The 27,504-nt window shown below is 45.3% G+C and overlaps 1 protein-coding gene and 1 pseudogene across 2 annotated transcripts in view; both read left to right on the top strand.

Moving 5' to 3' along the window:
- LOC126177093 (rho guanine nucleotide exchange factor 10) overlaps positions 1-27,504 on the top strand; it is a 543,115-nt gene that overhangs the window by 253,977 nt on the left and 261,634 nt on the right. The window lies entirely within an intron of this gene.
- LOC126177832 (5S ribosomal RNA) lies at positions 14,477-14,594 on the top strand (annotated as a pseudogene).

Below are 27,504 nucleotides of genomic sequence, written 5' to 3'. Positions count from 1 at the left end.
GACAACAATACTGAATAGAATACTAAAAGTATAAAATTAAAGTAATAATGCAATTAAGACTGTCCACACAATGTTAACTCAGTTTCTTTTCTTTTCCAGGTAAGCTTCCTACTGGTGCACGTGTGACAAACCGTTCAGCAACTCCTGTGCGTGAGTGTAGTAATTCAAGTTACAAATAACTGTTGTTCATATTAGGAGTATTCATTAAGTTCAATTATCGCCTCGAAAAGATCGAACTGCATACATGAAATCTGGTGTACAGATTAGTTCTCCTCGTCGTATTAAACGCTCACTGCGACATATTTTTCGCAAAGGTATAGATGGCTTGATAGAGACTTCTATTCTAGAAGTGTACAGTTTGGCTATTTAGGCAAAGGACCACTTCGCCGTCAATTTGGAAATGCCTGCCAAGCATACGTTTCTTCATATGAGAAAAGAGAAAGAAGTCAGTAGGTGCAAGTTAGGAGAATGTGGGAGATGAGGTAAAATTTGATATCCCAAAGAAGGAGCCTCTGCAGAATGAGCTCTGGTTTTGTGGAGCCAATGTACGTTCCCATGATTGTTTACTGTTGGCAGCCTCCTGTAGTCTCGCCAGTAGATTTCACTAATAAGCTCGTGTGATGATTTGGCCCTTACGAACATAATCCGTTAGCAACACTCCGTAGTACCCCCAAGGAACACACGACATCACTTCGACGTGGTGATTTTACGGGCTTCCATTGCTTGCTATGCTCCTTTGACCCGGGGTTACAGTGATTCACCCAACACTGCTCCACGGTGATCAGGCAGTTGAAGTCATCAGGTTGAACAGTCACAGATTCAAAATTTGTTCTTCTTCCTCGGTTCGGCGGGGTTTTTGAATGGGTCGTGGAAACATTCGGGTGGTAAACTTTGTAGTGTTCCAAATGTGGTGTTAAAAGTTAAAAAGAAGTGGATGGGTTATTATCATTTTTTTACGCTGCCGCCTAGTTAGCACCAGGTTCTCCACTTCCATTGCGGGTCTCGATTTTTTGCAGAGAAATCGTCTGGTGCTTAATTCTTCGTTACTGAGGTCAGTGTGGCCACACTTGATACGTCCGCGGCACATAAGAAATGTCATACGGTGATACATTGTTGCCATACGCTTCAACAACTCACATGCGTTGTTCTCCTTCAAATGCAGGAAACGAGTTATCGCGCGACCCACCACCGTATCAACGGGCTGCGGCATTTTTTAGTTTTTTCGATCTTAACAGCGGCGAGTTTCGGTACTGTGGTTTGCTGCTTTCAATTTGTACCAGGACTGCAGACATGTACCTGCAAATAAAACGAAAATTTATTACGTACTTTTTTCGAGGTAGTGATTAAAATTTTGATTCCCCGTCCATCACCTTGTAGAATGTTAACAGACACGTTATACGCAAATATCAAGCACTATCTCATGAAATGCCAGAAGTATTTTTATCATTATCAGTCGATCGAGTGAAGTGTTACTTCGTCACCATTAATATTGCTACAGTGCCTTCTCAGTTGTACTTTTTGAGTTCACCTTATATTTGAACATTTGCTTCACATTATCATTACATAGTGGTCACGTGATGTCTTAAGCACAGCATTTGTACAGTGGTAGATGTACACTAGCTTCATGTTTTATCACCAGGGATTGCAAGATACCATATATATGCGAATGCATCGAGGCTTATGATGTATCATGTAATAAGATTGCTATGCATTAACGTGACGGTACGAGAGAGAGAGAGAGAGAGAGAGAGAGAGAGAGAGAGAGATTTTTTATTGCTCTGTGGCGTAGTGCGCTTGATAATTATTCTTAGATAGTAAGCTTTTGTTCTTGTTAAGATTTAATTTCATGAGAGAGGAGTCTCTTCTTTATTGTGCAGTACAAATCGACGCCATCGCGAGAGTTTGAAGGAAAGTTGTATATACATCTGTATATAGCATGGAGAATCGCTAATTGATGTGCGAGAATAATTTCATTGACACTAAGGTCAATAAAACTTCAAACGACGTATACTGAAAGTCTGATCTATTAATGAACACCAACTCCAGAACAATTCCGACGGGAGCGTTCCGTTGTAATTAACTAATTTGATGCTTTCTTCGGAAAAGAAGTGATTTCACGGGATTTTTTTTTTCCACCAATGTTTCTAAGAACGGAAGGCAAATCTGATTGCTATGCCACAGAGCCACGACGACTATTTCTCCACAACTTTGATTAACAGCCGGCCGAAGTGGCCGTGCGGTTAAAGGCGCTGCAGTCTGGAACCGCAAGACCGCTACGGTCGCAGGTTCGAATCCTGCCTCGGGCATGGATGTTTGTGATGTCCTTAGGCTAGTTAGGTTTAACTAGTTCTAAGTTCTAGGGGACTAATGACCTCAGCAGTTGAGTCCCATAGTGCTCAGAGCCATTTTTTGATTAACACTTTCAGCTTCAATACAGCATCTGCAGCAGTTGGAGCAGATCGCCATAACAACGGAAGTGTATAGTGTGAAAGCAGTTTACCCATCGCCCTGTGTCCCACCAACGGTGTATGTATTCACTACCACACACACGCGCGCACACACACACACACACACACACACACACACACACACACACTGGTGTAAATATGCACAGACACCTTTTCAAGAGGCTGAGCCAGCAGGGCAAGGCATAGGGCTGACATTCGTGTATCCAGATTTTTCCCCACACTTGCTCATTCTGAGCTAATGACCTTGTCGGCGTAACAATACCCTATCCGTCGTTCGTTCCCTCTCTAAGAAGAGATGTTTACACGGAAATGTTCAGAAATGGGGAGACTGCATCGACTGCTGTTGTATGTAGGCATATGATGCTGCTTCAGTTCAGAGGAATCGAAGTACGAAAACTTGGGCGTGTTTGCGCAGCATTTCACATTCCAAGTAACATGTGAGTAACAGCTCTGACGCACCGTGAGTCTTTTTTTGCTCTCAATCGCCCAGTCATTACTTACGCACTAGGAATTATCGTTTTCGCTGAAAACAATTTCGGTAAGGAGAAAGTATCAGTTCTCGGCACTTCTGATTGGGCTTATACACATAGGACATTTGTGGAACGTAGACGTTTCTAATAGTGATGATGTCTTCCCAGTAGCAACATACTGAAATGTCTTGGTTGGAGCTGGCACCGTGGTGACACTTCGCGCAGTCGGCCATTGCATTGGAGTCAGCCGGTTGACCTTTGAGGCAACAGGTTACCTCCCAGAGTCTGCGGCGCAACATTTACACTCACCATTTCGTCACCACTGGAAGCGTCTGTCCTGTGAGAATTATCTCATGTGTTTAAGGCGCATCGGATCCGAAAACTCGTTCCGGAGTATCGGCCGCCATAAGAGCAGTGTACTTTCCTTTGATTGTTCCATGGATTGCCGGCCGTGGTGGCCGTGCGGTTCTAGGCACTTCAGTCCCGAACCGCGTGACTGCTACGGTCGCAGGTTCGTATCCTGCCTCGGGCATGGATGTGTGTGATGTCCTTAGGTTAGTTAGGTTTAAGTAGTTCTAAGTTCTAGGGGACTGATGACCTAAGCAGTTAAGTCCCGTAGTGCTCAGAGCCATTTTGTTCCATGGATTACAATTGTTATGACGTGAAACGTCTTAAGGGGAGACGAAGGCAATTTTATCCGTATTCTGCCAACGCTACCTCACCCTTTGAATAGGTGCACGTTTCAGAAGACCTATAAGTTCAAAACAGTGAATTTTTTACAGAATTTATGTAACATATATGCCTGCATTTGCAAGTAAGATGAACAGAATACCTCTCATTATGGATATGAAAAATTTTCTTTATTCTCTCACTAATAAAATTTCACCTTTTTAATACGTTAATTATTATAAAACAGTTTCTGTTGGGTTGGTGGTTCTCAATTTACTTCTAAGATCTTATTTAGGTCCTGAGTGTAAATATTTCTAGCCCAGTTAGTTCAGAAAATAATGGTACCTCAAAATTAAAAAAGGAAAATCAATTTAAAGTTTAGTATTGCAATTTTAGTATAGCTGTTGATAAGAATTACTTATCACTAATATTTCCCTGCATTACCTGAATCGTACTTACCCTTTCTGCTCTTGGTTTCTCTTCTTTTCTGTCTACCTTGTTTTGTCCATTTTAAATTAGGAATTTCTACTTTGCAGATTCTCTCTTTAGCTGTTTGCACCAAAGATTTTGCTGTATTTTCACTAGACTTTATCCGCAATACTTGCAGAACATCCAATTTTCTTGTTACACTATCGTTGAAGCATAAATTAGCATCACATACACCAAGTTTGAGAGTCGTAATCTGAACAAATACAGTTTTCAATAACCGGGTCCAAATGATACAACTCGCACATTCATTTAAATTTTACGTTTTCCCCATAAAGACATTTCTTCAACAAAGTATCGTTACAAAGATCTCTAAATAAAGGTTTAATTTCATTCATTACTGCTGCAGGCAAAGAATGTGTTCATATGTTGCACATCTCCTGTACTTGTTCTTAGTTCCATGATCATTTGGTCAAAGACTGTGCTGAATATTTTCATTTATAGGAAATGCCGTGTGACTAGGGCCTCCCGTCGGGTAGACCGTTCGCGTGGTGCAAGTCTTTAGAGGTGACGCCACTTCGGCGACTTGCGTGTCGATGAGAATGAAATGATAATGATAAGGACAACACAACACAACACCCAGTCCCTGAGCGGAGAAAATCCCTCACCCAGCCGGGAATAGAACTCGGGCCGTTAGGTATGACATTCGTCGCGCTGACCACCCAGCTACCAGGGGGCGGACATTTTCATTTGTGGAAAGCTGATAAAGACACGCCATACAGCTTTTTTCGTGTTTTCTAAATTCCCAACGTTTCTCCTTATGGCCGAGCCATAATAATTCTGTATTTTATCTATTCCAACATTTGTCAGGCGCTCTTTACCAACTATCTTCTTACCACCTTCTACTTTTGCTTTTCGACTTTCCTTTTAAAAGCCTTCTCAACCTGGACCTCATTCTCTTCCGGACATGAAGCAGGACATAATGTACCAGCAATAAAAGAAACCTGTGCAATATCGCTGCATGGTGCAAAAAAAGAGGCGTGGCATTTAAATGGCAGAGCGCCAGGGAAAGCATCGTAACTCACGAAAAAATTGTCATATTTATATGAAACAAACAGTTTTACGCAGAAAGTAGTGGGCATTTCAAATATACAAAAATCTATAAATAGTTTTTTGAGCCCGTTTGCTGTCCGTCTCCCGTTAATAGCTTTACAAATAAGTACATCTTGTCTAATTAACCAGTGACCAGAGCCCTCTTCTCTTGGCATGGGAACTGGCTTTATTGTTATATCTCTTGATAATTTGATTTTTATCGTGGTAATCTTAAATTCAGACATATTTGGTAATGTTAACCAACCACACACGTTATATATACTCCAAATTCATCTATGGGGGTAGTGTGTGTTGTCTGCCACGAAAGATATCTGTTTTTATAACTTTCCATTTTTCACTAGGGAGGTAATAAGATATATTTTTGGTTGTATTCGTGGTTGAAGTCTGTGAGAAAGTGAGGTCTTCCCAACCAGACCTCCCCACTAATAAAATAGCTGGCACGCCATTGGCGACGGAACTACAACGCATCGCTGTGGACTCGTCGGGCACCCGGCGGCAGCCATTGTGGCTGCGGAAAGCGAAAGTGGTCGTCGGGAAGCGAAGCGCGTTCGGCCGTCTTCGGCGGGGGTCGGCGCCGCCTCGGCCGATGTGCCTGCCGTGTTCTTTTTTGTGCGGCAGCCCGTAGGCGGGTTACAAGTTGCCGGTGTAGGGTGCCGGGATCGCCGCCACAAAAACTCCAGGGCACGACCGGAGGAAGCACATGGCGGCGCGGCTGCCAGGTCTGGAAGCGTCCTGGAGAGCGTGCAGTATGCACGTGATCGCAGAGGGATCTTCTGTCCGTGATAGATTTCACACCGTACAACCTTAACATCGACACCGCGACGAACGAGTATCCAGAGCTCTTTTATTGTGTCTGGCGTGGGAACTGTCGTGTATTGTTATATCGCGGCTTAAGGAAAATCCAAACTGGGCGTCAACTAAACGCCATATTCCGTCAGATGTTGTCTTCACTCTACGATTGTTGTAGTTTCATTTGACTCATTCACTATTGTCAACAACAAATCACATGTTGCGATATACGTACAGGAAAGGCAGAGTTAGAAAACACACACACACACACACACACACACACACAGACTCACTCAATCACGAGCCGGCCGGAGTGGCCTTGCGGTTCTAGGCGCTACATTTTGGAGCCGAGCGATCGATACGGTCGCAAGTTCGAATCCTGCCTCGGACATGGATGTGTGTGATGTCCTTCGGTTAGTTAGGTTTAATTATTCCTAAGTTCTAGGCGACTGATGACCTCAGAAGTTAAGTCGCATAGTGTTCAGAACCATTGAACCACACTCACGAACAACGACCTGGTCGAATTCGCCAACTGGCAACGCCGATCTGTCTAATCACCTCTTTGTGGGCTGGGAACATTCTCGGTGAGTAGGTGAGAGTTGCCGCAAGATAGCGCCATATGAGGTAATAAGAGTTAAAAATGAGCCTTCGCGAGCCAGTGTGAGAGATAGTGGATGCCAAAACAATAGCAATAAGCTCCTGCCCAAGATTCTGAACGTGCTACTTCCAATATAGTTTCTCATTTACTCTCAGTCCTAAGACATTAAAACAGTCTGTTTCATTATTTGAATACCGGAGTTAAACTTCAGAAAATGTAGGGATTGCGTTTTGCCGCAGTTTAAAATTTAGCTATAGACGCCCAAGTCGGCGAAGAAACAATATCGTGCAACAACCTGTTCAAGAGAGTTATAAATGATGTACTGTTCACGCAAAAGCTAAATGTTTGCTTGAAAGAATATGTTATCACATGCTGTAGATAAGTGTCATATCTCGGAAGTTACTGGAACAGTATGCATACTTACGGTAGCAACATGTGGACATGCTGAATCATTTACAATGTATTCTCATAGTAGCAGTCCAGTGTCAAAACGCATAGTGATTAAATTATCCAGATCTTTACTACGAACTGGTACTTCCATGGCCGAGCGGTTCTAGGCCCTTCAGTCTGTAACCGCGCGACCGCTACGGCCACAGGTTCGGATCCTGCCTCGGGCACGGATGTGTGTGATGTCCTTAGCTTAGTTAGGTTTAAGTAGTTCTACGTTCTAGGGGACTGATGACCTCAGAAGTTAAGTCCAATAGTGCTCGGAGCCATTTGAACCATTTGGTACTTCCAGGACAAAGAACGTACAAGGCAGCAACTTCTTACTTCAGAAGAAAAAGTGACCGTTCTGTAAACGAAATTCTTTCATCATACTTTTCGTCTGAGGCACACACACAAAGTTTCACTGCAAGTTTCGACTTGGTAGCAAGTCAGCTCCATATTGGGGGCACCTACCCCTGCGTGTCCAGTAACTTTTCATATCATCTGTTGATGATATGTTAAAGAAGTTGAAAACAGGTTGAAATCTTTTTTTCGTCAGGAAAACAATAAACTGGCAGCCAAGATCGCAGGAATCCTTTTTATTCCATGATTACCGGTTTCGGCGAAACTAAAGCCGCCATCATCGGATCTTAGAACACATACAGGTTTCGCCACGCGCTCTTGTTGGTGTGTGCCGCGCGAGACTAATTACTCGATGCACTGCTTCATGGATTTAGTTGGAAACGTTCGTAAGCGGACCCGTATTCATTATCTGCCCTGCTACACCATCAGATCCGTCTAAATAACAGTCGCCAGTCTTGCTTCGTCCCGCGAGACAGCGTCAACACTCGAAGACGTGTAACAACCTAGTCCGAGATCTGACCACTGGACTTGGATATGTACACCCCTAACACTCCATGCACCTCCTGCAACTGTCCACTAGCAACTCTCACCGATGACATCAAAACAAAATACTCTGACTCGATTGGTAAAGAAACAGCCACAAGGAACCACCATTCTCAAAACTGCGCGGCAAGAAATTAAATTCATTGGCATGATTAACCCTAGCCAAGTCCGTCACCATTATCCAGCACCACTTCCGATTACTTAACGGCTCCACTCTCTGCTTCGTGGTCCGCTCTGTATAAAACAAGTTTACGTTCACTAATGCGCCACACTGGCCGGGAGATTTTGTAGGCTTTCCGTTCCAGACAATAACCTTGTTAATGGTTTGAAGGATTACAGACTCCACCCTTCGGAAATAACCACTTTAAAACAGTTCGACCAGAGGACCTACGATTTAACCCCTCAACCATACGAGGATTGCCACCGTCTCCTCGATTTCACCGAGAAACCACTCTACAAAATTATTTTGCTTCCACGCCTTCCAGGCAGTCAAATTCAGGAGGAGAAACGTAGGAAATTTCTTCCATCATTTCGTACTCCCGTTTACCGCGCTTCGGTAAGTTACAGCCTTCTGTCAGAAATGTAAGAACTTATGTAAGAGATGTTGGAAAGTTCAAATTAATTACGGGAATAAAGCCAGGTGCCCTCGTCGACAACCACCTGCATTTACACACGTGACCACCTCGTCGTTTTCAAAGCAAACCTGCAGCAGTTCCCGTTCCTGTCGTCCAGAAATTACCCTTAAGAGAGAAAAGTGCATGCTTATATTTCGACAAACGAATCATTCGTGCTTTGGAGAACGGCAGATTCTTGCGACAGTTCTCATCTTTATTTTAACTCCTTGTTTCAGCCGGCCTGCCTTAATGTATGCATTTTTGTGAGAAATTTAATAAGAGAACCGGCCGGGTTGGCCGAGCGGTTCTAGGATCTACAGTCTGGAACCGCGCGACCGCTACGGTCGCAGGTTCGAATCCTGCCTGGGGCATGGATGTGTGTGATGTCCTTAGGTTAGTTAGGTTTAAGTAGTTCAAAGCTCTGGGGGACTGTTCACCTAAGAAGTTAAGTCCCATAGTGCTCAGAGCCAAGAGCCATTTGAACCATCTAATAAGAGCACACACACACACACACACACACACACACACACACACACACACACTTACATGTGGCTAAGTATGAGGTGTGATTGGAAAGTTTTAAGAATGGGCGTGTAATTGTACAATGGTGGTACTTACATGCTAGTGTGATGCATCTCCTTCAAAATAGCCCCCTTCTGACTGAACACACCGATTCCAACGGTGTTTCAATGTTTGGAAACATTCCTGGAAATTTTTTCCCGAATTGTGTTAAGGACACTCTCCGTATTTGCCTGGATGTCTTCAATTGAGTCAAATCGCTTCCCTTTTAGCGAAAATTTCAGTTTAGGAAACAGGTAGAAGTCCGCAGGGACCAAATCAGTGGAATATGGCGGTTGTGGAAGAACAGGAATTTTGAATTTGGTCAAAAATTCAACGATGGAGAAGCCACGATAAGCTGGAGCGTTGTCATGGTGTAGCACCCAATTCATGTCTTTCCACAATGCCTTTTCCTCCGCACCTTTTCGCGCAAACGCTCAAGGACACATTTGCAGTATTCGTGGTTAATTGTCTGTTCTCCAGAGGTAAATCCATGATGTGCAATACCGGTAAAATCGAAAAAAATCACTAATATTGTCTTCACCTTTGACCGACTTTGCCCTGCTTTTTTCGGTCGTGGTGAACCTGCGAAGACTGCACTTTGGTTTCAGGATCATATCCGTATACCCAAAATTAGTCACCTGTAATTACCCTATTTAACAAATCTGGGTAATTTTTAGTCCGATTAGTCAGTTCTTGGCACACTTCAATCCGGTATTGTTCAAAATGTTCAAATGTGTGTGAAATCTTATGGGACTTAGCAGTTAAGGTCATCAGTCCCTAAGCTTACACACTACTTAACCTAAATTAACCTAAGGACAAACACACACACACACACCCATGCCCGAGGGAGGACTCGAACCTCCGCCGGGACATCGGTGTTGTCTCTGGTCACTTGACAACACTTTTGGAATGAATTTTGCGGACACTCGACGCATGTTCATATTTTCAGGTAAAATTGCCTGAACTGCATAGAAGCATAAATTAAGTTCATCAGCCATCTCCCTAATTGTAAGTCTACGATCAGAGCGCTCTAAGTCGCTAACTTTTCAACATTTTATTCGTTTTTGAGTTGGAAGGACAGCCGGACCATGGTTCATCTTTAAATGAGTCGGAGCCATTTTTAAATCTGTTGAACCTGACAGAAACATTTGACTGGCTCATACAATTATCTCCGAAAACCGTTTTTAATAGTTCGTAAGCCTCAGAAGCTTATTTCCCGGTTTTAAAACAAAATTTCGCACAAACTCGTTGCTCCGTTTTTGCGTCAGAGGCCGTTCAAAGACAAGGTAATGACTCACTCCCCACCCTCCGTGTACCTACCCGCCAAACCAGTAAACAGTAGCGGATCCATTCTTAAAACTTTCCCATCACACCTCGTAGTGTCGGGTGTGCTTCCGTACCAGAAACTTACAAGTAAAGTAAAGGACAAGAATTCATCCGGAATAAAATTGTGTAAATGGCAAAATAGTGAAAAGAACAGATCGCAGTAATAGAAGTGTTCTCCAACAAAGAAGTATCTTCTGAGTAAAAGTGCGCTAAGTGATCAGCAGTATACAGGCACACATGAGTGGACATTAATATGGAGTGTTCCCACTATTCGCCTTTGACTGCTTGAACTCTGCTGGGGGGGGGGGGGGGGGGACAAATTAAATTAGGTGTATGCACGTCTGTGGACTCCGGGCATGCATTACAGGAATGTTACTGTCCGAACACCATTGTTTCACAGATGCTGCTTTAAATCAGGATGCATTGTCATGATGATAGAATCATCGCCTCAGAACCTCTCCTCTGCTGTACGCATTGCACAGTATTTTTTTTTTTTTTTTTTGTGTACATATCCTTAAAATTTAGGCTTTTTTTAAGCGCGATAAGGGGACTGCCCCAAGCACGAAAAAACACCCCCATACCAGCTCCCTACTTGACTATTTGACTATTCGCACCACATATGATAGCAGCTAACGTAGTTCAGGCATTTGCCAAACCCAAACATATCCATCTGATTGTCACAGGGTGCAGCGTGATTCACCATTCCATATCACTCGTATGGAGTAGATTTCGCTGTTTACACCACGTCAAGCGTCTCTCACTATTGGCTTCACAAATGTGTGGCTTATGACCACTGTATCCCGTTCTTTCTTGTACTCTCTACACGCAGTCATTGTGTTAGCTGGACTGCTGGGATTACGTTGGAACTCGTGGGTGGTTCTTTGCGCTGGTGTCATGCGATTTATTACAACCACCCTCCGACATACTCCCCATTCCTTCTTCGTCAGTACATGAGACGTAGCTTTGGTTGTTCCTTCGCGTTTACACTTCACAATTACGTCACCAACAGTCGAGCTGGACAGCTGTAAAAGGGCTTAAATGAGATGTCCCTGGTAGATTTGTTAATCAGCTCACGTCCAACGACGAGTTCACGTTCGAAGGCACTGAGCTACCTGGACCGCACCATTCTGCTGCTACTGCAACTCGGCTGACAACAAAATACTCAGCGCCTCCTTTTACACTTTCCTATATCGTATTACATAGGGATGAGTGGATAATTTTGATCGGAAAGTGTACTTTCAGTTGAAGCTCGTTATCTTACATTCTTTTCTTTAAACATTTTTCTGTTAGTTATTGTGTATGAGAGGATGATTTATTTTTCTAAAAAGTGTCATAGAATGTGATAGCTGTCATTAGCTTAGCATTGCTACGCTCCTACAACACGTGTTCCCGACGTTTTATGAGGAGCAAACAAAAGAGAATCGCAGGTCTGCTATTAGTTGTAGAGTTTTGGGTGACATGCGGAGTTCGTGTCCGCTGTGGCCGAGCGGTTCTAGGCGCCTCAGTCCGGAACCACACTGCTGCTACGTCGCAGGTTCGAATCCTGCCTCGGGCATGGATGTGTGTTGTGTCCTTAGGTTAGTTAGGTTTAAGTAGTTCTAAGTCTAGGGGACTGATGACCTCAGGTGTTAGGTCCCATAGTGCTTAGAGCCGTTCGGAGTTCGTGTGAGGCGCTTGTTCTGTCGTCTTAGAGTCATCAACGTTAAAACATGATATAGAGTTTTATAATTAAATGACCTCGGTGGTCATAGAATATCCCTATGAATAGGAAAAAGAATCCCGTAATGTTTGAATACTCCATTAGCTTGACACAGTCACGTCGATTAAATAATTGGGCGTAACATTGCAGAAGTGGGACAAGCATGTAATGGCAGTTGTGGGGAAGGCGGATAGTCGTCTTCGGTTCATTGGTAGAGTTTTGGGAAGATGTGGTTCATCTGTAAAGGAGACAGCTTATAAAACACTAATACGACCTATTCTCGAGTACTGCTCGAGCGTTTGGGATCCCAATCAGGTCGGATTGAGGGAGGACATAGAAGCAATTCAGAGGCGGGCTGCTAGATTTGTTACTGGTAGGTTTAATCATCACGCGAGTGTTACGGAAATGCTTCAGGAACTCGGGTGGGAGTCTCTGGAGGAAAGGAGGCGTTCTTTTCGTGAATCGCTACTGACAAGGGAACCTCCCCATCGCACCCCCCTCAGATTTAGTTATAAGTTGGCACAGTGGATGGGCCTTGAAAAACTGAACACAGATCAATCGAGAAAACAGGAAGAAGTTGTGTGGAACTATGAAAAAAATAAGTAAAATATACAAACTGAGTAGTCCATCTGCAAGATAGGCAACATCAAGGAGACTGTATGCGCAGGAGCGCCGTGGTCTCGTGGTTAGGGTGAGCAGCTGCGGAATCAGAGGACCTTGGTTCAAGTCTTCCCTCGAGAGAAAATTTTTACTTACTTTATTTTCGTGAAGTTATGATCTGTCCGTTCCTTCATTGACGTCTCTGTTCACTGTAATAAGGTTAGTGTCTGTGTTTTGCGACTGCACCGCAAAACCGTGCGATTAGTAGACGAAAGGACGTGCCTCTCCAATGGGAACCGAAAACATTTGATAGCAAGGTCATAGGTCAACCGATTCCTCCACAGGAAAACACATCTGATATATTCCGTACGACACTGGTGACGGCATGTGCGTCGCATGACAGGAATATGTTGTCGACCCACCTAACTTGTACACTTGGCGAATGGGTAAAAAGATTCTTCTACCTTGCCCGATTTAAGTTTTCTTGTGGATGTGATAATCACTCCCAAAAAAGTGACGAAAACATAAGCGTTTGTCACATAAACTGCAACAAATGAATGCAACAGTTTTACTGTCACACAGTTTTCCCTGTGCTCTGTCAAAACATATGTTTTTAACGTTTTCAAATTTTTCCGTGTGTAGACCGCGAAATCCTGTTTATGTCCGAGCAAATCTGAACATGTCCTGGAATTTTGGAGAGCGAAGTTGATTATGTGTCAGTGCCTGAACTTTGATAATTGTCTGAAAATAAAAAATTAAATTTTTCACTCGAAGGAAGACTTGAACCAAGGACCTCCTGTTCCGCAGCTGCTCACGCTACCCACGGGACCACGGCGCTCCTGAGCTCAGATCATCCTAGATGTTGCTTATCTTGCTCATGGACTACTTAGTTTGTATATTTTGATTATTTTTTTCATAGTTCCACACAACTTCTTCCTGTTTTCTCGATTGATCTGTGTTCAGTTTTTCAAGGCCTATCCACTGTGCCAATTTATAACTAAATCTGAGGGGGGTGCGATGGGGAGGTTCCCTTGTGAGAAAATTTAGACAACCGGCGTTTGAGGCTGAATGCAGTACAATTTTACTGCCGCCAACTTACGTTTCGCGGAAAGACCACAAAGATAAGATGAGAGAGGTTAAGTCTCGTACAGAGGCATATAGGCAGTCATTTTTCCCTCGTTCTGTTTGGGAGTGGAACAGGGAGAGATGTTGCTAGTTGTGGTACGAGGTACCGTCCGCCACGCACCGTATGGTGTATTGCGGAGTATGTATGTAGATGGGGACACATGTGCATGTTTTAAAATCGTTTTCTTTCGCTTGTAGCAGTTCAGCACTTGTCGGCCTGTTGTTGCGGCTGGCGAGATGGAGCCGCACGCCGTATGAGGGAGTGGTGGGTGAGTCAGCCGGCGGCAGTCCTTGAATCGGCCGCCACTGCCTCTGCCTCTGCGTCTGCCTGCTTCCTGGAGGCCGCCGCTCGTTATCCAGAGGCTGGAATTGACGTCGCGTCTGCGGCCCGTCGTTACCACTCGCAGCCAGCCGCGGAGCGCGGTTTGCGCTAGGGATGGGAAAAACAGACCGGTTAAAACCCAAACCGGTATTTTAGTTCTGGATAACCGGTATTTTGCGGTATTTCTTTGGTCTCAGTTTTTCATTTTTTACTATAGTGCGTTGACAGTTCAGTGCAGTGCGAGCGGGGGCACGGTACACCATACGATCAAAAGTATCCGGACATCTGGCTGAAAATGACTTAACAAGTTCGACGCGCACTCCATCGGTAATGCAGGAATTTAATATGGTGTTGGCCCACCATTGGCAACGGCCTTGCCGCAGTGGATACACCGGTTCCCGTCAGATAACCGAAGTTAAGCGCTTTCGGGCGTAGCCGGCACTTGGATGGGTGACCATCCGGGCCGCCACGCGCTGTTGCCATTTTTCGGGGTGCACTCAGTCTCGTGATGCCAATTGAGGAGCTACTCGGCCGAATAGTAGCGGCTCCCGTCAAAGAAAACCATCATAACGATTGGGAGAGTGGTGTGCTGACGACACGCCCCTCCTATATCCGCATCCTCAGCTGAGGATGATACGGCGGTCGGATGGTCCCGATGGGCCACTTGTGGCCTGAAGACGGAGTGGTGGCCCACCGTCAGCCTTCATGACAGCTTCTGCTCTCGCAGGCATAGGTTCAGTCAGGTGCTGGAAGGCTTCTTGGAGAATGGCAGTCTATTCTCCACGGAATGCTGCACTGAGGAGAGGTGCCGATGTCGGTCGGTGAGGCCTGGCACGAAGTCGGCGTTCCAAAACATCCCAAAGGTGTTCTGTAGGATTCAAGTCAGGACTCTGTGCAGTCCAGTCCATTACAGGGATGTTACTGTCGTGTAACCACTCCGCCACGTGTCGTGCATTATGAACAGGTGCTTGATCGTGTTGAAAGATGTAATCGCCATCCCCCGAATTGCTCTTCAACAGTGGGAAGCAAGAAGGTGCTTAAAACATGAGTGTAGGCTTCTGCTGTGAGAGTGCCACGCAAAACGACAACGGGTGCAAGCCCCCTCCGTGGTAAACACGACCACACCATAACACCACCACCTCCGAATTTTACTGTTGGCACTACACTTGCTGGTACATGAAAAATCAAATGGCTCTGAGCTCTATGGGACGTAACAACTGAGGTCATTAGTCCCCTAGAACATAGAACTACTTAAACCTAACCAACCTAAGGACATCACAAACATCCATGCCCGAGGCAGGATTCGAACCCGCGACCGTAGCGGTCACGCGGTTCCAGACTGTAGCGCCTAGAACCGCTCGACCACTCCGGCCAGCTGCTGGTAGTTGACGTTCACCGGGCATACGCCATTGGATCATCACATCGTGTAACGTGATTCGTCACTCAACAAAACGTTTTTTCCACTGTTCAGTCGTCCAATGTTTACGCTCCATAGATCATGCGACGTGTCGTTTGGCATTTACCGGCGTGATGTGTGGCTTATGAGCAGCCGCTCGACAATGAAATCCTACTTATCTCAACTCTCGCCTAACTGTCATTGTACTTGCAGTGGGTCCTGATGCAGTTTGGAATTCCAGTGTGATGGTCTGGATAGATGTCTGCCTATTACACATTACAGCTGTCGGCGGTCTCTGTCAATCAACAGACGAGGTGGGTCTGTACGCATTTGTGCTGTGCGTGTCCCTTCACGTTTCCACTTCACTATCACATCGGAAACAGTGGACCTAGCGATGTTTAGGAGTGTGGAAATCTCGCGTACAGACATATGACACAAGTGACGCGCGATCACCTGACGACGTTCGAAGTCAGTTCCGCGCAGCGCCCCATTCTGCTCTCTCATGATGTCTAATGACTACTAAGGTCGCTGATATGTAGTACCTGGCAGCGCAATGCACCTAATATGAAAAACGTATGTTTTTGGGGGCCGTCCGGATACTTTTGAGCCGGCCGGAGTGGCCGTGCTGTTCTAGGCGCTACAGTCTGTAGCCGAGCGACCGGTACGGTCGCAGGTTCGAATCCTGCCTCGGGCATGGATGTGTGTGATGTCCTTAGGTTAGTTAGGTTTAATTAGTTCTAAGTTCTAGGGGACTGATGACCTCAGAAGTTAAGTCGCATAGTGCTCAGAGCCATTTTTTGATACTTTTGATCGCACAGTGTGGTTGCCAGCGAGTGCTTGGCGCGTCAGCAGTTGACCGCATTATAATGGCGGGCGCGCGTGAGTGCGTGCTACGATCATTCTCGAACGCTTTTTAAAGAAACCAGTCGGTGATAAACTCTCATTCTCGCACACCTTAAAGTTTAATTAGTCAGCTTAAAAGATGAAACTCGTATCAGTTCGTTAATGGCCATAGTTATTGTGATATTTCGTTAGCAGGTAACTGCTTTAGAAATTCTTAATTTGCAGTATAAAATAGGTGTCGCTATGAACTTGTGTTTGGCGCGTCTTTCGTTACAAAAACGGTTCAAATGGCTCTCAGCACTATGCGACTTAACTTCTGAGGTCATCAGTCGCCTAGACCTTGGAACTAATTAAACCTAACTAAGCTAAGGACGTCACACACATCCATGCCCGAGGTAGGATTCGAACCTGCGACCGTAGCGGTCACGCGGTTCCAGACTGAAGCGCCTAGAACCGCACGACCACATCGGCTGGTTTACGTTACATATTGGTGCGTATTAAATGAAGAAAATATATTGAATGATTCTTTAAACTTGGTGCGATATCCCTGCCTGTTTCCGATCTCGAAAAAAATGGAATGTATGCTAAGTGCTCCGTAACGAACTCAAGATGAGTGAAGAAAAAAAAATCATAAATTCGACGTATATCATAAAAGGTGTAATACAGTGTGTACATAAAGTCCAGGAACACTTTCAATTATTTATTTCACAAGAACCAAACATTGTACAGATGCCGTACACGTCATTTTGAAGAGAAACCCTGTATTTTATTTATTTATTTATTTTATTTATTTATTTATTTATTTTTATTTTTTTTACGCGTCGTCAGTAAAAGCTGGGCATCGGAACTGTGTTTAATAGACTTTCTCAGAGTAGTCTCCCTCTCCCTTCAAAAGTCTGCCAGTTCAGTTTCTTCAGCGTCTGTGTGACACTCTCCCATGTATCAGACAAACGTGTGACCATTCGTGCTGCCCTTCTCTCTGTATACGGTCAATGTCCTCCGTTAGTCCTACTTGGTGAGGGGACCCCACACTTCAGCAGTATTCTAGCATGGATCTCAAGAGTGATTTGTGAGCAATCCCTAGTATTCTACCAATAAAGCGAAGTCTGCTTCATGCTTTACCAACGAACTAAGCCTTTACGATAGTTCGATTTCCTGTCCCTACTGTTACACCCAGGTCATACGATACTACGTTTATTCCTTTTGTGAAGTTCACAGTTTTGCATTTTTAACATTTAAAGCAAGTTGGCAATCTTTGTACCATTCTGAAATATTATCAGGATCTGGCTGAGTATTTTAGCAGCCTTTTTCAGACAGTACATTACAGATACGTTCATCTGCAAAGTGTCTTAGGCGTCTGTTAATATTACCTGTGGGGTCATTAATATACAAGGGCCCCAACACATTTCCCTGGGCCACACCCGATGTTACTTCTGCGTCTGCCAGTAACTCTCCATCCAAGGTAATATGCTGCGTCTTCCCAAAAAATCGTTGGGCGAAGTAGTAACTGAACGATTTTTGAAGTTAGTGTGGAGAATCAATGATACTGCAAACATACAACTAGGGTACCAGAAGAATATCCTCAAAATGACGCAAATAGCACAGTCAGCTAAGTGAGGGAACTGTCGTGTAATGAGCGTAACACATTATGCTGCCAAGTTGCTAAGAAGAAAAACGTAGGGAAAATAGTGTAACTGTTAATATCACCATCGATTTTAAAAGAACGACACGGGTAACCGAGGTTACGCTTGAAAAATGTAGGCAGTCCTTTAATACACACATTTTCATAGGACTTTCCTCCCCAGAAAAAGCTTTCAACAACGTAAAATGTTGCAACATCGAAATTATCAGAAAAGTAGATATAAACTTTAGGGAAAAAAGAATGATACACAATATGTACAAGAACGGGGAGGGAGCAGAAAGAATGCTACAAGAGGGAATTGCTAAGCTTATAAAAAATGTAAGGCAGGAATGCAGTCTTTCACTCCTATCGTTCAGTCTGTACATTGAAGAAGCAATAATGGAAATTTATTAATATATTGTGTTATTTAAAATATAATATCCTCTAGAGAAATGTAAACGAGTTACCTGTTAAATTCTTTATCTGTCTTTTGCAGTTAATAAGTGTTAGTGATGGTTAGGCTGTGTATCTAGTTGTATAAAATAGTGCGCTACAATGTACTTCAGCACAATAAATTATTTAATGTGGCTCATCGGTAAAATGCCAGGATAAGGTACCAAAGGTCTTGCGTTCGACCCACCCTAGTCCTATGATTTTCCTTTCTTTCATTTAACACTCCCGTCACTTCTGCAATGTTTTAAAATGTGAACAGTACCGTATTTCTCCGTGTCCGGAGTCCTCGTTAAACTGTAGGTAAAACTGTAGGTACCATTATGTAACTGGTTGGTTAATTCAGTTTCAAGGTCAGAGGAAGGCAAAGGCATACCCCTTCCAGTAGACCATGCCAGGTAAAGCCTTGTCGTGATCAAACCAACTTCAGGTTGATACTAGCTATACTATATGTAGATTAAAGGTACATAGCCGGTCTCCAACTAAATCTGTTACTACCGCTTCTGATTGCGTCAGGCTATCGAATACTGGTGTGCAGGGCAAGGAGGCGAGAGTATTATAACGTAGACGTATGTACTTGATTCGTTAAATAAATAATGCCCTAATTTTTTTACGGTCGTTAGTATGTATAGGAAAAGTCGTTTTAGGTTCAAAATGGTTCAAATGGCTCTGAGCATTATGGGACTTAACTTCTGAGGTCATCAGTCCCGTAGAACTTAGAACTACTTAAACCTAACTAACCTGAGGACATCACACACATCCATGCCCGAGGCAGGATTCGAACCTGCGACCGTAGCGGTCGCGCGATTCCAGACTGTAGCGCCTAGAACCGCTCGGCCAACCCGGCCGGCGTCGTTTTAGGTACTGGATTTTAAAAACACATAGGCAGAGCCTTAGTGAACCATCAGAATGGCATCTACGCGAGACAATTGTTGCAGCCAACGTTCTGTAATTGAATTCTTGATTTTGGAAAAAGAAACTATGGTGAACGTCCGTAAACGTTATTGATGGGGCAGTTGACAGTATTGTTGGGCGACGGGTGGAGAGAGTTGAAGCACCAGGACGTGCACAAACAGGGCTCCACGCTCGGGACCTCCTGGACTTAACGTTTGGGACCTCCTGACAAATGATGAATCGCGTTGGTGCAGACCGGCGCCTCACATCTCATTTTGTTCCCCAGCTGTCGGTGAGCATTGGAAATGTGCCTGCAGTGATCGAGCCTTGGACATTCAAAGTTCCACGAATGCTCAAATCAGACCTAAAGGTTCAAAGAAAAGCCATTTCATTTGAAGTGGTGGAACACACGAATAGTTACAGGTGACGAAACCTGGGCGCACCACTATCAGTCGGAAACAAAAAAGGCCCTGTCTGGAGTATCACCTCCCGCAATCTGCGAAAAAGAAGAAATTTAAATTTGTTCCCTCTAATGACGAGGACATGAAGACATGTCTTACGGGAAAGTGATTGTGTCATTCTCGTGGATGTGTGCCCAAAAGATCAATTACTATTTCAGGGGCTTATGTGAAAACTCTTTAACACCTCAAGAACCGTTACCTACCTTTCCGGGCCGACAAGAATCCAAAAGAAATTTTGCTCCGACGCAGTACACGCCCACACTTTTAAGTCAGAAACTGGGAACACATCACTAAGCTGGGTAGCACATCGTTGCCTCGTTCACCGTGTGCCCCAACTTGGCACCATCGAACTCCCGTCTGTTTGAGCCACTACAGGATCCTCCGTGTGGGACACAAATTGATGTGATGATGAGCATAATTCATTCAGTAGCCACATGGCGGCGAGAACAGGGGAAGAGCTTTACCGAGAGGGAATAAGTGCTGTTATTCAAGGGTGATGTAAGCCCATTGGAGTTGATAGAGACACTGCAGAAAAATAGTAAAGCTAAAAGAAATGTTGTACAATATTATCATCAAATTGTAGTTATGTTCCGTGCTAAGACATTGCGGGGCATTATTTATTGGGCGACCCTAGTACACTACTGGCCATTAAAATTGCTACACCAAGAACAAATGCAGATGATAAATGGGTATTCATGGGACAAATATATTATACTAGATCTGACATGTGATTACATTTTCACGCATTTTGGGTGCATAGATCCTGAGAAATCAGTACCCAGAACAGCCACCTCTGGCCGTAACAACGGCCTTGATACGCCTGGGCATTGAGTCAAACAGAGCTTGGATGGTGTGTGCAGGTACAGCTGCCCATGCAGCTTCTACACGATACCACAGTTCATCAAGAGTAGTGACTGGCGTATTGTGACGAGCCAGTTGCTCGGCCACCATTGACCAGGCGTTTTCAATTGGTGAGAGATCTGGAGAATGTGCTGGCCAGGTCAGCAGTCGAACATTTTCCGTATCCAGAAAGGCCCGTACAGGACCTGCTACATGCGGTCGTGCATTATTCGGCTGAAATATAGGGTTTCGCAGGGATCGAATGAAGGGTAGAGCCACGGATCGTAACACATCTGAAATGTAGCGACCACTGTTCAATTTGTCGTCAATGCGAACAAGAAGTGACCGAGACGTGTAACCAGTGGCACCCCATACCATCACGCCGGGTTATACGCCAGTATGACGATGACGTATACACGCTCTCGATGTCCGTTTACCGCGATGCCGCCAAACACGGATGCGACCATCATGATGCTGTAAACAGAACCTGGATTCATCCGAAATTGACCGAGCGAGGTGGCGCAGTGGTTAGCACTCTGGACTCGCATTCGGGAGGACGACGGTTCAATCCCGCGTCCGGCCTTCCTGAGTTAGGTTTTCCCTGATTTCCCTAGATCACTACAGGAAAAAGCCAGGATGGTTCCTTTGAAAGGGCACGGCCGATTTCCTTCCCCGTCCTTCCCAAATTCGAGCTTGTGCTCCGTCTCTAATGGCCTCGTTGTCGACGGGACGTTAAAGACTAAATTCCTCCTCCTCTTCCTCATCCGAAATTGCGTTTTGCCATTCGTGCACCCAGGTTCGTCGTTGAGTACACCATCGCAGGCGCTCCTGTCTGTGATGCAGCGTCAAGGGTAACCGCAGCCACGGTCTCCGAGCTGATAGTCCATGCTGCTGCAAACGTTGTCGAACTGTTCGTTCAGATGGTAGTTGTCTTGCAAACGTCCCCATCTGTTGACTCAAGGATCGAGACGTGGCTGCACGATCCGTTACAGCCGTGCCGATAAGATGTCTGTCATCTCGTCTGCTAGTGATACGAGGCCGTTGGGATCCAGCACGGAGTTCGGTATTACCCCCCTGAACCCACCGATTCCATATTCTGCTAACTGGGTGTTGTGTGATGTCCTTAGGTTAGTTAGGTTTAAGTAGTTCTAAGTTCTAAAGGACTGATGACCATAGATGTTAAGTCCCATAATGCTCAGAGCCATTTGAACCATTTTTTTTTTTTATCTCGACGAACGCGAGCAGCAATGTCACGATACGATAAACCGCTATCGCGATAGGCTACAATCCGACCTTTATCAAAGTCGGAAACATGATGGTACGCATTTCTCCTCCTTACACGAGGCATCACAATAACGTTTCACCAGGCAACGCCGGTCAACTGCAGTTTGTGTATGAGAAATCGGTTGGACACTTTACTTATGTCAGCACGTTGTAGGTGTCGCCACCGGCGCCAGCCTTGTGTGAATGCTCTGAAAAGCTTATCATTACCATGTCACAGCATCTTCTTCCTGTCGGTTAAATTTCGCGTCTTTAGCACGTCATCTTCGTGGTGTAGCAATTTTAATGACCAGTAGTGTAGTTTGCTGAGGCGCTGCAGTTGTCCATGTACGGTGCCGCGCGCGAGCGTGAGGGCTCTGGCGAACGGGAACAACCACCCTCTCTCTCCGGAGCGGCACTTTTGATATGTCGGACAGCTTTCTGTGGAGGGACCTCGTCCGTCACAACAAGCGAGCCGCAACCGCTCCGACTAACTTCCTGTGCGGAATCCGAATGAAAAGCTTTCCTTAGGTTACGTGTCGTAAAACAGCGACTGTTTTATGGCTCTAACGGGAAGAGACCATTCGGTGCGTAGTCGGCGCATTTCTTCTCACCGAATGCAGTGCACATTTCACCCCTTTGCCTAGTCCACGGACTGAACAATTCTGTCGCAGCTTCCTGTCCGGGATTCTTACTTTAAAGCAGAACATGCGTTTCAGGAGTCGTACAGTCATCGTCAGACGGAAACACAAGTTCTCTCGTTTCTTTTTGATTTGATGGCGACGCTAAGATATGCCAATAGCAGTGTGCATGGTGAAAGCGCTTTTCTTACGCCGAGATGGAGAGGCAACATCCTGCGATTCACCATTTTCGACGAATGAGTCGCGGGCCTCGCGAAAATAATTTCTGCGAGAAGACTTCTAGCACTACACTTAAGTTTCCGGAAATTCCAGGAGAGCGGTCATGACGCAGGATCCGTTTTAGAACAGGCGATATCGTTGGCGCACCGGAGAAGGAAAATTTATTTACACATATCAGGCGCACAATCTAATAGTTTTCCGAGAAAGTAAAGGATTTTCTAGCCTTTGCGGATAGACTCAAGGTGAAAAAACGTTGATTATTTGGGACGTAGCCAAATGGTATAATGTCTGCGTTTAGACTAGAGGCAACTACGCGGAGTGCAAATTACACTTCTTTCAATATTTTTTTTTATTCTTTTGATAGAGAAAGACAGCTGGCTTGGTATATATCCTTTTATTAAATAAGATAACTTTTACTGAAAACAGGGCACGAGAATTATCACTACACATGCCTTCGTGCATTTATGATACATATTTGATCCTTGGTGCAAACTGTATCATTTTATATTTTTCTTTTTTTGTCGCAAAACATACCCTCTTTTAAATGTTTTTTATTCCAGTCTTTGATTACAATCTCAGTTCTTTAGACGATGACCGATTTCGGTCCGTAATGACCATCCTCAGATCTTTTTTACACCATGTCCTAAAGTGATAAGGCCATATTGGCATGGTGTGGGCGATGTGGCCAATTCTACACCTTATTTTATTTCTGTATGACGATGCTGTGCTGATTTTATTTATATGTTTTGACGATACCAATATGGCCTTAGCACTTTAGGACATGGTGTATAAAAGATCTGAGGTTGTCCATTACGGACTGAAACTGGTCATCATCTAAAGAGTTGATATTGTGGTCAAAGACGGGAATAAAAAAAAAAATTGACAGTATTGGATCACTGTTTGTATACATGATTATGTCGCAGTTGGTGACACCCTCTTTTGTACTATGAAACATTGAGAATATGGAGAAAGATTCAGAAATAAATGTGAGATTGCTGCCATTACTACGAAACCGAATCCAGAGACAATCACAGGGCTCTAGTTATTGTTTGTTGATTCAGAAGTTTAAAATGACGTGTGTAATAGTATTTTTGAGACTTTAGTAATTATTACTATATATGTTGGGTTCAGGTACAAAAAATTTGCAGAGGAGTTGGAAGAGCATTTGAGCGGAATGGATAGCCTCTTGAAAAGAATTATGAAATGAGTATCAGCAAAAGTAAAACGAGGGCTATGGAATGAACGCCAGGAGACCTTGCCGGCCGAAAGCCACAGGAACGGTTTACACGCCTTCTTCCGTCCCCCCTCCTCCCCCCCCCCCTCACCACACAGTGTAGTTGGCTATATGAACAACATTGTCTTGGAGCAGGAGGCTATGTCAGAGTCTAATAACCACGGAGAGAGAGTCTCCGAGGTCCATTTTTCACTGCCGACCATGGACGTTACTACGTCTTAGAGATCTTACGGCGGTAGCGCTAAAGATGCCGCGTTCATTTTTGGATGCGAACTGGCTTGCGACGTCCTCGAACCAGTCATGTGCAAATTCAGATCAGCAGCAGCAGCAGCCTAGGTCTTGTCGGTCCTACTTCGCGCCGCCTCCTCCGCCCCCCCCCCCCCCATTATTACGGTAGTACGCCGCTGGCGCCTCTAGTATGTGTGTCACGCGTTCAACGATGTTACGTGCTACGAGTTAACTCGCTTACTCCCCTCTGTTCCGTATACTGTACTTCTTATGGCCGATCTGGAACGCTCTCTTGAGCTACTCCCAGTACTGCACCTGGTTTCACTGAATATACATCTATTATTCGTTGTTTTAGTGCAGTGTTTCTATGTTTCGAACGTTTCGTCTAGAAGAAGAGCTTATCGACAAATAGTCCACAATATTGTGGGTTGATGTAATTCGGTAGTGTAACAAAGCTGCCTGGCATCTAATGTGTTAGAGAAAATCAGTGTGCACTCATTCCTTGTTACTTGTTTTCTGGCTTCCTCTCTCTTCCATTTTAATATAGCCTGGCAACGAAACTACCTGTAACGGGAAAAGATGATTTACAATTAGGGATTCTTTCAGCTCCTAACACGGAAATTGTAACAGCCGGCAGAGGTGATTCCATTACTTAATTTTAATTTCTACAAAATACACGGTCCAGTCACATTAATGTGACCACCCGTCAAAAGCCGGAATGAACACCTTTTGCAGCGCTGACGTGTAGGAAGAGAGTCAGTGAAGTTATGGTAGGCACCAACAGGGTGGTGGAGCCATGCCGACTTCATGGTCGACGATCCAAGGCGCGAACAACCCGATCGAGGTGGTGCCACAGATTCTCAACTGGGTTTAAATCCGGGGGACTTGGTGGCCAGGGAAGCACAATAAAGTCGTCCTGATGCTCTTCGAACAACGCACATACACTACCACCTGCGTGGCACGTTGGATTGCCCTGTTGGTAGATAACAGCGTGCTGAGGAAAAACAGTCTGCATGTAGGGGTGGACGTGGTACCCAAGGATAGAGGCATACTTGGGTTGATGGATTGTCCCTTCCAGAATGACGAGACGACCCCAGGGTACGCCGCGAAAGCATTCCCAAGAATAAAACGCTCCATTCTCCCCTCCGACGATTGTTGCAGTGCCGTACACACCAAGCGTCGTATGTCCGGTGGAGCGTAAAACGTGATTCGTCTGAAAAGGCCACCACAGTGGACGTCCAGTTGTGATACTGGTGTAGAAATTTCGGCCTTCGTCTCTGATGAGCGGCAGTCGGCATGGGTGCGTTAACCAGGCGTCTCCTGCAGAGGACGGTCCATACACAGTAACGTTCACTGGAATGGTCGTTGAGGAGACGCTGTTGGCTGGCGCTTGGTTCATTTGAGTGGTCAGTGAACAGTTGCACGTGTGTTCGCCCGCACACATCTCGGCAGTCATGGTCCACCCTCAGTCAACTATGGCCCTAGGTGCACCACAGTCATCTCGGCGGTTATTTCGGTTAGCATCATTTTTCCGAGCACTTTATACTATAACGATGACGGCACGCGAACAATTTATAAACTTGAGACGTTTCGGAAATGCTTACACCCTTGTCCTGACAGCCAAATGATCGTGCCCTTATGGACGTCAGATAAATGGCTCCGTTTCCGTATTACGACAACCACTGCACAATTTTCTTAGCTCTCCCCGACACACTTTATACACTGAAGCGTCAAAGAAACTGGTATAGGTATGCGTATTCAAGTCAGAGGCATGTAAACAGGCAGAATATGGCGCTGCGTTCGGCAACGCCTATATAAGACAATAAGTGTCTGGCGCGGTTGTTAGATCGGTTACTGCTGCTACAACGGCAGGTTATCAAGATTTAAGTGACTTTGGACGTGGTGTTATAGTCGGCGCACGAGCAAATGGACACGGTATCTCCGAGGTAACGATGAAGTGGGGATTTTCCCGTACTACCATTTCAGGAGTGTACCGTGAATATCGGTGAAACATCGAATCTCGGACATCGCTGCGGCCAGAAAAGATCCTGCAAGAATGGGACCAACGACTACTGAAGAGAATCGTTGAAAGAGAGACGGAAGTGCAACTCCTACGTTGTTGCAGATTTCAATGCTGGGCCATCAACAAGTGTCAGTGTGCGAACAATTAAACGAAACCTCTTTGATATGGGCTTTCGGAGCCGAAGGCCCACTCGTGTATTCGTAATGACTGCACGACGCTAAGCTTTGCGCCTCGCCTGGGCCCGTCGACACCGACATTGGGACTTCAGATGACTGGAAACATGTTGCCTGGTCGGACGAGTCTCATTTCAAATTCTATCGAGGGGATGGACGTGTGCTGATATGGAGACAACCTGATGAAACAATGAACCCTGCATGTCAGCAGGGGAGGCTCTGCAGTGGTGTGGGGCATATGCAGTTGGAGTGATATGGGACCCCTGTCACATCTATATACGACAATGACAGGATGATACACGTACGTAAGCATCCTGTATGACCATGCCCTTTATGCATTCCGACGGACGTGGGCAATTCCAGCAGGACAACGCGACTCCCCTCACGTTCAGAATTGCTACAGAGTGGCTTCAGGAACACTCTTCTGAGATTAAACAATTTCGATTGCCACCGAACTCCGCAGACATGAGCATATCTGGGATGCCTTGCAACGTGCTGTTCAAAACAGATCTCCACCCCTTCGTACTGTTACGGATTTATAGACTGACCGGCGGGATTCTTGGTGTCAATACCCTCCAGCACTACTTCACACTTAAGTCGAGTCCTTGCCAGGTCGTGCTGCGGGACTTCTGCGCACTGTCGTGGGCCCTACACGGCATTAGCGAGGTTTACCAGTTTCTTTGTCTCATCAGTGTGTATCTTCCACTGTTAGTGCTGACAACAGCTGTCTGTGAGCGGTTGTTGCACGTTGACATCGAACATGGGTGTTGGTCACATTAATGTGACTGGACCGCGTACAAGCGCTACTGAGGTGTGTGAATAAACAAGTATTTTTTCTACGATTAATACGCAGTCAGAGGGTCTAGAACACCACTAATGGATCAGCCCAAGAGGTAGAATGTAAAAACTTGGCCTGGACGTCTCTGAAACGCCTGCGCCACAAAGTGCGCGCGGTATGTGTTGACAGTGCGCGTGGGCGCGCCTGAGCAGTACCCCGCGTGCTGGTACTACTGGTTTCGCCCGCGCCTGCGCGCAGCTGTTCGCCGCGGCCGCATTCCGCGCCTCCTCCGCGACCGGTTCCAGCCAACCCTTCCCCCCCCCCCTCCTCC

The sequence above is a fragment of the Schistocerca cancellata genome, chromosome 3 (genome assembly GCF_023864275.1).
Source record: "Schistocerca cancellata isolate TAMUIC-IGC-003103 chromosome 3, iqSchCanc2.1, whole genome shotgun sequence".
Classification (NCBI taxonomy): Eukaryota; Metazoa; Arthropoda; class Insecta; order Orthoptera; family Acrididae; genus Schistocerca; species Schistocerca cancellata.
Note: the sequence above shows the minus strand (reverse complement) of the source record. Positions and strands in the feature narration are given on the sequence as shown.